At 42.6% G+C, this 12,001-nt stretch overlaps 1 protein-coding gene across 6 annotated transcripts in view; it reads left to right on the top strand.

Annotated features, from left to right (window-relative positions):
• Nucleotides 1-12,001, top strand: part of ZNF827 (zinc finger protein 827) — a 162,295-nt gene that overhangs the window by 17,851 nt on the left and 132,443 nt on the right. The window lies entirely within an intron of this gene.

Genomic DNA, 12,001 nt, shown 5'->3' with positions numbered 1-12,001 from the left:
TCTTATTTTTGTTTCTCTTCCTTTTAATACTTCAACACAGGATTTTAAGTCATTGCCTGTCTACCTGGTCCTTCCCAGTAAAGTGATTGGGAAAGGATTGATGTATGCCATAATGGATTCATAGAGGACTCGCACCAGGAGGATCCAGTAGTGTTTTCCAAAACTAAAGAAACAGAAAAAATTAGTGGAATCCCTGTCTTGAAGAGCTTCCGTTTGCAGACAAGGTGAAAGCTGTGCTGTGCTGGTTAGGTGTGTGCTGAGACAGGAGGTAGGGATGGATCCGCAGAGCCATCCTTCCCTGGAATCCCAGGATTCCTTGAGGGTTTATGAACCAGGGTCTATTCTAACCTCTCATTTTGTAGATGAAGGAACTGAGGTACAAAGGTGCTTAGGGACTCACACCACTGGTTGGAGTGAGGCGATGGAAGAACTGTTGCCAGATATCTGAATGTACAGTTCGTTTTAAGCACGGTTCTGCTTTTATTATGAGGAAAAAGTACCTATTCTTTAGAGCAGGGCTTAGCAAACTATGGCCTGTGCCTGCACGGCCCCTCTAGCTAAGCATGGTTTTTGCATTGTAAAAAGGGCTGTTTGAAAAAAATAAGCAACAGCAACAAGAAGAAAAACAAACAACATGGGACAGAGACCGTTTGTGTCCCACAAGCCTAAAAGATTTTCTCTCTGGCCATTCACAGAACAAGATGCCGAAACCACTTTACTGGATTCGCTACCGCTGATATTAACATGGCAATACCAAAAGAACGTGGCTTTCTCTAAGCAACTTCAAGACGTAGATTTAATACAGAGCCTGATTAGTTGATCGTATTTACATCAAAAAGCTTTTCCAACTCATATTCCTCAAATGAACTTCTTTAAATTGCCCAACACATTTTCATGCTCCTTTGCAAACCAGGTTTTATAGAAGGATAAGCTAGTTACTAAGTTCTTATAATCATGGGAGACACTGCAGCCAGGGAGCTGCTGACCTTCTATGTTCTAAAAAATGAGAAAGAAGTGTCATACTTACTCAAATACAAAATTAGGGTAGCTTAGAGACCCCCCCCAAGGTTAACAACAAGGGGAACTGATGTGCATAACCCTAAGAGGTTGCTCCCAGGAAATGACCCTCGTCACTTTGGGGCCATACATATGCATGCCAGAGGGATTTATTTTTATTTTTATTTTTTGAGCGTCTACCTTGGAGTTGAGGCTTCATCTGAAGCAGCAGCCAGTAGCGTGTTCCCTGACCTCATCCTTACCATCTGACGCATTTCCAGAAGCATCCAAGCTTTGCTGGGAGATGAGTGAATGTTTTCTCCTCTGGAGCATGACTCACGGTGACAGATAGTGGCAGTTTTCTTTTAGGTGAGAGACCTGGCGAAGCTTTCTTAGTGAAACTCTACGTAACATTTGAAGAAAGCCTGAGAGGTAAGGAAGTCATCCCTGGGATTCTTCAAGAGGAATTAAATGGATAAGACCACAGGACTCCGAGGGAAGGGAGTGTTCACCTAGCTGCGGGATAGCGTGGCCCTTGGAACTGCCCACATGGCTGGTTCTGGGTTTTGCTGTCTTATGGCTGACTGTGATATGTGTGCCAGAAGGTGGGCAGGGAAAATGAAAGGAAGCAACTGAATAAGAATACATTTGGCCACATGGTAACAACCCTGGCACAAAGCCTGGTTCAAGTAAAGGTTAAAAATGGTTGGCCTAAATCAGTGTTTAGAGTTAACTTTCAATTAGGGTTGTCCTTGTAATCGGTGTTGTGGATTCTTGTGCATTACCAAAAAAACCCACTCTCAATTCCATAGCACCTGGATGCTTTTGTGAAGATACAGGGGTCGAGAGCTGCCTCTGCAGCTTTTGTTTTATACGTATTTAAGCACAAATGAAAAGCAATTCCATCTCCTCTCCCTTGCTAAATCCCTTATCCTCCAAGGCCCTTTGCTTTCTGGGTATACATATATTTTTAGTAAATAAAAGACTTACTGTGTGAAGTTTTCTGTTGGCAGGCAGAATGATTACGGCCATAATATGTTTCATTACAAGATTCCTGATGTCAATGCTTGGTAAATGTACCCATGAAGAAATGTATCATTTTATGTATAAGCTAAGATTTCAGTAAGTAGCCATTTATCTCTCTATAGAGTGCTGTTCTTAGACTACAGAGTGGATTATTATGTTATTAGGGCTTTTTTGTTGTTAAGTTCTTTTTTGATCTATTAAGAATTTCCTAGTGATTTCAGTAGTTTGGCAATTTATTGTTCATCTTATAGCAGGTATTGGTAATGTTGGGATGAAAACATTTATACAAGAGGAAATAAAAGTCATGGAAGCAGATAATTGACCGATTTATCAGCCTTCACAGACAATTTTTCTGATAATGCCATGGGAGCTGTGGTAAATTTACTTCTGATTGCTTGAGGGGACAGATTCTATGTGCTTTTTGTAACATGGAGGTGCATGAAAGGGTGAAGAAACAAGTAATCAATACATGGACTAACGACTGCTGTTTTGGTCTCTAGATTGGCCTTTTGGCCAGTGGGTTCATGCTGTATTTTGAACTATCCCTTTCTTATTAATTTGCTACAACATATGCGGTGATGAGTATTTTTGTATGTTTGTTTGGAGATTTCTAAGTAGGTCTAGCAATAGGAGACTTCTCTTTCTTAATATCTTGCTCAGACTCTTTCATTTGAAAGAAATGTGGCTTAAGTTTAGAGGTAGGTAAAAATAATAGTCTACTCATTGTCCTTCCAGCTTCAGAGGACTTCACACTGAGTCACAGGGAGGTCAGGTTTGTGCAGTAATTCCCACCTTGTACAAATTTAGAAGTACTAAGTGAGCCTACTGTTTAGAATCCAGAGGTGAACACATCCAGCAAAAAGTCTCAGGCCTTCATTCCAACTTAATCCTGTTGGTTTTCTGGGGTTACTGTAACAAAGCACCCTAAGCTGGGTGGCTTAAACAACAGAAATTTATTACCTCACTGTGCTGGAGGCCAAAAGTTCAAGGTCAAGGTGTCCCCAAAGCCCTACTCCCTCTGATGGCACTGGGGAAAGATCTGTCCCCAGGCCTCTGTCCCCACTTCTGGTAGGAGTTCTGTGGCTTTGGTACCATAACGCTGGTCTTCACAGGGCATTGTCCGTGTTTGCATGTCTGTCTCTGTGTCCAACTTTCCCCTTTTTTTAAGGACACTACTCATGGGATTAGGGCCCACTCTAATGACCTCGTCTTAACTTGGTCATTCTGCAAGGACCCTTTTGCCAAATAAGGTCACATTCATACGTACTGGCGGTTGGGTGTCAACATCTTTTGTGGGCGTACAGCTCAACCTCGTAACACTAGGTTTTCATCCTTTTTGCACACAGTTCTAATAAGCCTGGTGATTGTTATCTCAGCTATGGCAGACAAAAGCCACAAATTTAGAAGGAAGGGGTTTGGGGTAGGGCATAATAGAGGGAAAAAAATTCAGGCAACTATTAAAGTAGGAATACTAGCTTAAAATACACAGTTGCCTGGGGCCATTTAATGTGGGGGCAAGCTGCTGAAGAGGCCCAGGAGCTTCTGAGACACATCTCTGAATTACAGACATAATAATCTTATTTTTTTGAATGTATGCATTTTTAAAAATCTCATCAAAATAAAAAAATGTTCACCACTTGAAGGTACTTCTGTACTTTTTTGTTTAGCTGAAAAATTACATTTTCATCAGGCTACTCATATTCTGTTAGATGTCTTGAAGATTTGGTTTGAAACTTGTTTTGTCAGCCACTAAGGATGTATACTGGGTAAGCCAATAACCTTCATTTCCTGTCTGTAAAATGAGGAGGTTGTGATCTACATATTAATATAGTCTTGGGTATGGTTTTTAGTGCTTTATGCATGATTGTTCATTCATTCAGCAAACAGTTATTGGGAGCCCACTATATTCCAGGCCTTGTTCTAGAGTTCATTCATTCATCTGATGATGGTGACACCATGATTACACAGTAGAAGCACTTGGGACTGGACATCTGAACTCAAGTCCTGTTTGTGCCTGTAGGTCAACCGTGGGACCCTGGGCAAATCGCTGGCCCCTCTCAAGGCCTCTACCTGGAGACTAGCTAGGTGGGTTACGTCTCTAATGCTGTTTCATCTCTAAAATAATTCAGATAACAAAATTCAAATGCAAGAAATAGAGCTCTAGGTCTCGGTGTCCTACAGATCCATTGTACAGTCCTTGGCAGTTAGCCTCTGTGTTTCAGCTTTTCTTTCTTAAGTGGGTTAAGAGGGCTAGTACTGTTTTCTGATGGTAACAATACTAACAACACTAGCCACCCTTTAATGCGCTCTTAACACTGTGCTCGGTACTTCTTAGACTTTCATCCCTGTCCAGAGAGGGTAAATGTGTCTCCAAGGCAGGAGGGTATGCAGACAAACCTCCCAGAGAACCCATTTTCCTGAATGCTTTGTGAGAAACACGCCTTGGTACTCAGTAAGGATAAGCGCAGCTATTGGATAACGTAGAGTGCAGATTTCACTTGAAATGTTAAGGTAAAACTCAGAAATTTGGGGCTTCCTGGAGGGTTTTCAGCTTCAGTCCCAAGATCCCCTAGAATTCTTTCTTCTCTTTTTGGCCACTTTGGAGACTTTGGTGCAGAAGTTTGCAAAACAGGCTCTTTTCCCTGTGCTGTCTGTGTCTTGCATGAGAAAAGTGGAATTATCATTTGTAATTTTGAAAATAGTTCTCATTTCCAGAACTGACAAGTACTACCTTTCTGATTGTTAAGCCCATTCATTTGGCAAATGACAATTGAGTGCCTGCTCTGTGCTCGGTATCATTCTAAGTGCTGAGGATAGATATTGCAGGAAATGCAACAAAGCCCTCTTTCTCACAGCACTTCTAGTAAGCAGTGATGTTTGAAGGGAGACCTGAAGAGGTAAGAAAATCAGTCATGTGCTTTTCTTTGTGGGGGAAAAAAGATTTTAGACAAAGAGAATACCAAGTGCAAAGGCCCTGTGGCAGGATCCTACTTTATTAGAAAAGTAGAGCAGTAAGTAGGTGATGGGGTCTGAGAGGTGAAGATTATGTAGGGCTTTGAGGTCAGGGTAACAGTTTTGGATTTTATTCTGAGAAACATGAGAAATCATCTTGGAGGCTTTGGGAATGGGAGTAGTGGAATCTACATAATATTTTTGAAAGCTTCCTCTGGCTGCTGGCTGAGATTAGCGGAGCAAGAACTGAGAGTAAGGAGACTCATTGGAAGGCTACTGCCATAGTCCAGGTGAGGGATGGCGGGACTGTATTCGGTGGTGGTAGTGACAGAAAGGGTGGAAAGTGGCAAGATTTGGGATGGACCTTGAAGGTGGAACCAACAGAATCCACAAATGAACTAGAAGGAGGGTTTGAGAGAGAGCGGAGTCAAAGCTGACTATGGACCTTTGGTCTTAGTGGTTGTAGGGATAGAGTTGTTACCATGTCTGCTGAGATGGGCAGGTTGATGGCGGGGCTTGGGTAGTTCCTTGGTCACTGGGAGATCTTGCGACTTTCTAAGAGAATGCGGAAACTGGCTTAGATACGGTTTGGAACTCACTTTGAAGAAAAGGAGTGATATTTTGTTAATTTGTAATACCTTTATTTTACTCCTGGACATTTACAATAATAGTTTGAACATACCACTCTATGCAAAACACGCATCTAGACCCAGGAGGCCTCCCTGCTATCCTAGTCTGCAACCTCTTATCCTCTCCAGACTTGCTCTCTTTTCTCCTCACAGCACCTTTTCCCCAGCTGGCCTGGTGCCAGGGATCTGGTTTTCTCCACCCTGGCAGTTTTAAATAACTTGAACTTCCTAAATTTTCTTTCTGGCCACTCTGTCAGTGGTTGGGTACCCTGGGCATCGATGTTTTGATAACCATGATCTCTGAGGCTTTGCCCTGTGGACTTGATGGCCAGCCTGTGCGTTTGACTTGGGCTGAGGACTTCAAGCCAGAGCCCTTGAGGGGGCTCTCAATGTGGGGCAGAACCGGTGTCGGGGATGTGCTAAGGCGTCCAGGCTACGAAGGATCATTTAGAAATTAGCAGATAAAACCGACCTAAATGAGGATATGTTTTATGCTTAAAATCATCAAGTCGGCTCAGAACACCCGGATGTGCTGCAAACTAAACCTTTTATTAAATGTTATAGAGGCCATTGCTTTTGTCTTCCTGGTGCCCCGTCCCTGCCCTTTCTTCTGTGACCCACATTGAGCCACTTGTAGAACCCGCCCTCAGGCTCCAGTGGTCAGTCCGGGGATCGGAAATGTACCTCCACCAGGCCTATCAGAGGGGGAGGGACCTTTCTTCAGTGGTCAGAGTGCAGCCTGATGTTCACCCTCCTGGGAAAGGTGGCCTCAGTGATGAGACCAGACATAAGAGAGCGGGAGCGCTGATATGCCTGACATCCTCTCTGACTAGCTCCGTTGTTCCCCTATTCCCCTTTCAGTGTTTGGTGTAGGGGCTGAGAGCATCACCTGTAGCTGCCTGCAGTCCTGGATGGCATTACGGCCACAGGAGCCCTACTACGGGCAAGGCGTCCACCAGGGACACAAAAATGACTTACTCGTGATCCTGCATCAGGCATTTATAATCACATTTAAAACGTGAGGGATTAGGAATAGCAAAATGTTTTCATTAAGTTAATTTATCTTACACATATCACCTGACTATTAGCTTACTCCATGTCTGGGCTATTTCCTGTTTGATAGTTTTCAGAGGAGCAAACCCTCTTCTAAGTGAATTTTCAGTGTTATCTGATAAAATCTTCTTCCTCCTTGGAGGTCCATTTCCAGAGGCACCTGCGCCATTGGAATCAATCCTGCCCCTTTATGCACACGGCTCTGCATTGTTGCTGTGTGCTGGTGGTCATTGGGCTCCGTCTGCTTGTGCAACCCACGCTCCCCTGTTGATTATAACATTGGGCCGGAGGCTGTTGTGTCGAGTCTCCCTGTTGACAGAGAGCAGTTCCCTGCACGTAGTAAATGCTCAGTAAATGTTTGTTGAATTAAATCAATGACTAGCATTGTTTTTGCTAATAACTTTTGTAAACAGCTCCTTAAACTCAACATACCACTTTTGTATAAAATTGCATGGAAGAGTTGGTTGTGTAACTTGAGGTAGACATTACAACAGAGAATACTAATAAAGATGAGTGGCTTTAAAAAGATAGGCATAGATATCTAGCTATGGATGTGTATTAGGTGCAAGGGGAAAACTTGGAGGATTTTTAGATGAAAATGAGCCAGAAGGTCAGTTGGTAGGTACCAAGGTGAACCGCTCTGTGGTTGCAGGAAGAAGGTGTTGACTGTCAGAGGACTGGCCGGCTATGACTCTATTCCATCCCAGGCAGTCTCGAGAGTTTTAAACCGTGTTCTCTTCCAGACACGCTGCTTAGATTCATGGGACCACTGGTGGGAATGGGTTGTGGGTAGATTTAGAAATGAGGCTTTTAGGCGTCCATCACCATTTGCTTTAACCTCAGCTGAAAGGCCTGAAAATTAATGGGTGTCGCTTGCTTATATATATTTTTTTCTCTTTCCACTCCTCATCTTTCTGAATAAGGATCTTAAGAGTTGAATATTGGTCCCATTAAATGCATCTGATTAAAACTGTCAAACCGAAAAGGAAGTGAGTTGAAAAAATGCAGCAAGAGTTGTGGGTATTGAGTTACTGCTTTTCTGCTTGAGAACTGAATTATAAATAAATGTTAGGTAGTGGAATTTTGTTTTGTTTTCCCCAAAGGAGAAATTCACTGCGTGGAGAGACAAAATTTATTCAGCATATTTTCATTCCGTAATTGCACCATTTCTATTCTTAATTCTTTGAGTTTATGATTTCAAGTGAAAAACACAAAAACAGACTGTTGCATAAAATTGACAGGAATGAGTGTGAACCTGGCTGTCAAAGCCACAGGTTGTTGTAAAATTAGCAGTGGAAATAGCTTCCTGTTCTGGAGGTTAAAAATAATGTATTTAGAAGGAAGTTATTTACATTGGCCATTTAGAAGCTTCCCCGGGAGCCTGAGTTAGGGAAGCTGTGAAATCCACAGTCGGGGTGCGCAGGAAGCATTTCCCGACCGCAGCATGTGCGGTGCTCTGTGATTATGTGCCGTGATTCCTTGCTGGTGACAGACAGGAAAATGGAGCTGTCTCGCTGCCCGGCAGCATCTCAAATTGTGAAAGAGAGTCTCTCAAATTGTGAAAGTGAGTCAAAAGTCAAGCCTTGCATGTTCTGAAGTTTGTGGCATTCAACGAATTAATCCCCTAGATTGCAGGAGTGCTTCGTTTTGGGCTTCCTGAGGAGAGGACCATTTCCATAATGGAGTGTGAAAGGGGCTGGGTGGGAGTCCTGCAGACCCCCTTGAAGGGGAGCTTCCCAAACGGGACCAGGGCAGCCTCCAAGATCACCTGCCTGAGGAGACTGAATGTGGAAATGGAGAGCAGCCCAGCAGGGGGAAAAACTTCATATTTGTGGGAGAAAATTCTTTTTGCTGCTGTTTTTTGTGAACTGAAAACATATTTATTTGAGCCTCTTATGATTTTTCTCTAACCTCTGCCATGCCCACTTCTCTTGCATTCATTTCTCTGAAAGCTTCCCTCATCTTTCGCTTGACCTCAGAGGATTGGCCCGGATAATTTCAGATGTTTCTCTTAGGTTTCTGGCCTGGCTCTTTCTAGGCCATGCATTAAAATTATTTGGTGGTTTATTACTTGAATACCTCAATTTCAGCAGCAGCTTCTTCAGAAAAGCAATTAATAGAGTATTATGCGTTTTTAAAATATTCCTTATGTATCCAAGTTTTCTTGCAGTCCAGAAGAGAGTGTATCTCAGTGGCCGTGTCTGCAAAGAACAGAGAAATGAATGGTTGAAAAATATCCATGTATTTTAGAGGACAGAAGCCGGTCTGTTTAAGAAATGCTGTTTGTTTGCTTGTTTGGGGCTTGTGTTTTGATGAGGCTGGGAAAGTTGCTCTAAACGGAGGTACCAGCTATTTGTAACATTCAAGAATATTTGGATCTCCTTATCACTACTTGATAGGATTAGAGCTTGAATTGACAACGCCTTTGGTTTTTGACACACTTAACCACTTAAACACATTTGGAGGGGCAATATTCTTGCTCAGGGAGTATGTGGAGTGGGTAGGAAATTAAGTTTTGGCTTTGCTGGTAGACTTGCTGGTAGAACTCTTTAGACATTTGCATTAAAAAAATTTTTTTAAATCAACTTTTACCCGACCTCAGCAAAGAATTGGAGAGATTTGAGTATAGGAATAATAGGTACTTAACTCTTAATGGTTTATCTCAAGGTAAAGAGTGACTACTATCCTAATCTGTGAGAATTCTCTTGCTGATTTCTGTTTCAAGAGGATGGAAGGATGGATGACTGGGTTGAGGGGGCTGCTGCTCAGAGCTCCCTCAAAGTTGCCATTTGAGGAGGGCACCTGGCAGAGGTGCAGAGGGACTTTTCAGGGCCAGGTGTTGGGAGATTGGGGTTCCTGGCTCAGGCATTAGCGATAGGTAGCTGCATGTCTGATCCAACTAGGTAGCCTTCAGAGTATTGAAGAGTTTCAGTAAAAAAAAAGCAGTCTCAGTAGAAGAGTCTCAGTAAAAGCCTGGACATGTGGTTGTAACTTTTTTGTCATTCTCAAAACCCTGGTTTTCTATACCTTGTTAGTTGACCCTTAAACATGCTGGTTCTAGACTAGTCTTGACTATCTAGAGCTGCCCTAGTATGAGAAAAATATTATCCAAAAGTATTTACTTTTGAATTCTGTATTTTCCTATGCTAGTCCATTTGGTAAGTGTCAACAAAGATCAAAAGAGACATTCTTCAAGGAGATATTCAACTACTATTACTGTAGTGATTTTGAAATCTTTTACTTCTCTTACTATGTATGGAACAGCATCCATATGATTTTTCTGAAGGATGAGGTATTTAATCCGAAATCAAGAAAGGTGGTTTGCCAAAGGAATGTAAAATTAGCCCTATTGTTGAAATTGATGTTGACTGCATGGTGTTTGCTAAAAAGCATCTCCATGAGAAGCCACTGGAGGGATGAGTAGCTCAGGGTCCTGCCAATTTCAGGGAAGATGAAAAATGTTGAAATCAAATGGGAAGAAGGAAATGTGGCAAATCACAAGGAGCCAGGTTGTTTTTAACAGAGAAAATTCAATTTGCTCTGCTTTTTTCCAGCAAATTCCATTTGATATTTTACATTTTCTTGATAACTTAATAAAGAATCTCAGGAAGGAGTTGCAGAACTTTAGCTTAGTGAAAGAGAATTTTTCATTTGTGACATTTCTTCTCTAAATAGCATGGGAAGATCAATGTATTCGCTTGCAGTTTATGCATTACTAGTTCTACCTATTTCTATTCAGAGAAGAAACAGCATGCTATGTAGCAAAGCGTGGCACAGTGGGGAATTTGGGCTCAATTCCTAAACATTCATTGAGCTATACTAAGGATCAGGCCTTGTGCTAGGCATATGTGGGATATGCAGATAATAAAACACAATCCCTGCTTTCAAGGAACACTCCACTTACCTCCATTAGATAAGCCAATAAGTAGATACTTCAAAGTGATGGAAAATCAATATAAACAAAACATGGGAATGTTGGCTCTGCAATAGGCACAGAATCTGGCTGCTTCTCATCACCTGCAAGCACCTCGAGCTGGGTCACCCATCATCCTTTACCTGGGTTCTGGACCCTTTGCTGGTCTCCCTGCCCCTCGTACCTGCCGTCTCTTTTCCACATAGCAGCCAGAACAGTCCTTTGAAAATGTAAGTCACATCATATCAAAGCCCTCCAGTAGTTCTAGTTTTACCAGATGCCAAAAGACCTTTCAGTATTTTACAGTGTCCTACTGATCTGCATAGCCCTGCTTCTTCACAACACACGCACACACGCACACACACACACACACACACACACACACACACACACACACTCTCTGTCTCTCTCTCTCTCTGTCTCTCTCTCTGTCTCTGTCTCTGTCTCTCTGTCTTGTGTTATTTGTCTGGCTTCCTCTCCTACTGCTGTAACCCTCGCATACTCCACTTTCCCACACTGGCTTCCATGCTGTGCCATGGGTATGCCACAGGCATATTCCCACATCAGCGCCCTTGCAGTGACTTGCTCTGCATGGAACACACTCCCAGAGGGTAGTTGCATGAACACCTCCTCACGTCTTTCAAGTCTTTGCTCAAATTATCACCGCCTCACTGAAGGCCCACCCTGACCATCCTATTTAAAATTGTAACTCACCTCCTTGTCTTGCTCTGTGTGTTTTTCCATGGCACTTATCACTGCCTGACTTCCTGTATGACTTACTAAATAATTTTGCTTAATACCTATTTTCCTCCACTGGAAATGTAAGCTCCAGGAAGGCAGGATCTTTGTTTTGTTCAGTGTTGTTCAATCTAGAACAATGCCTGACAGGCAGTGCATACGCCATTATTATTTGTTGAATAAGTGAATGAATGAAAAGGATTAATTCTGACTGAAATTTCTCGGGAGAATCATGCAGAAGAAATTTTTGAGCTGGATCTTGAGGACTAAGTGGAGTTGGACAGTCAAGTTCCTGAGGAAAGACAGTCCAGATAGAATATCTTGAGCAAAGGTAGAAAAATGACAGCCCACAGGTGCTCCTAGAAGGGCAAGGAGTTCTGACTGATCGGCACTTGGGGAGCGGCTGGAGTGGTGGTGCTGGACAGATGGATTAATGGATAGAAAAAAATTATGGGGGACTCCTAGAAAAGTGAGGGAACACCTTCCTAATCAGTGCCTGTGAGAAGAGGCAGGCATGTTGGTGACAAGAATCGAGGACCCCCAAGCAAGTAGCATGCATAGCGTGGGAGATCATTGCTTTTTTAAGAAATCGGTAATGTGAATAGTGTTTCCTAATGAGATCTGATTCTGTCATAGCATTTGACTTGTTTTTAAAACATGGTCTGGCTGAAGCTTCATGATAAGTGGGTGAAGT

The sequence above is a fragment of the Manis pentadactyla genome, chromosome 1 (assembly GCF_030020395.1).
Source record: "Manis pentadactyla isolate mManPen7 chromosome 1, mManPen7.hap1, whole genome shotgun sequence".
Lineage (NCBI taxonomy): Eukaryota > Metazoa > Chordata > Mammalia > Pholidota > Manidae > Manis > Manis pentadactyla.
This window is presented reverse-complemented; position numbering and strand designations above follow the sequence as displayed.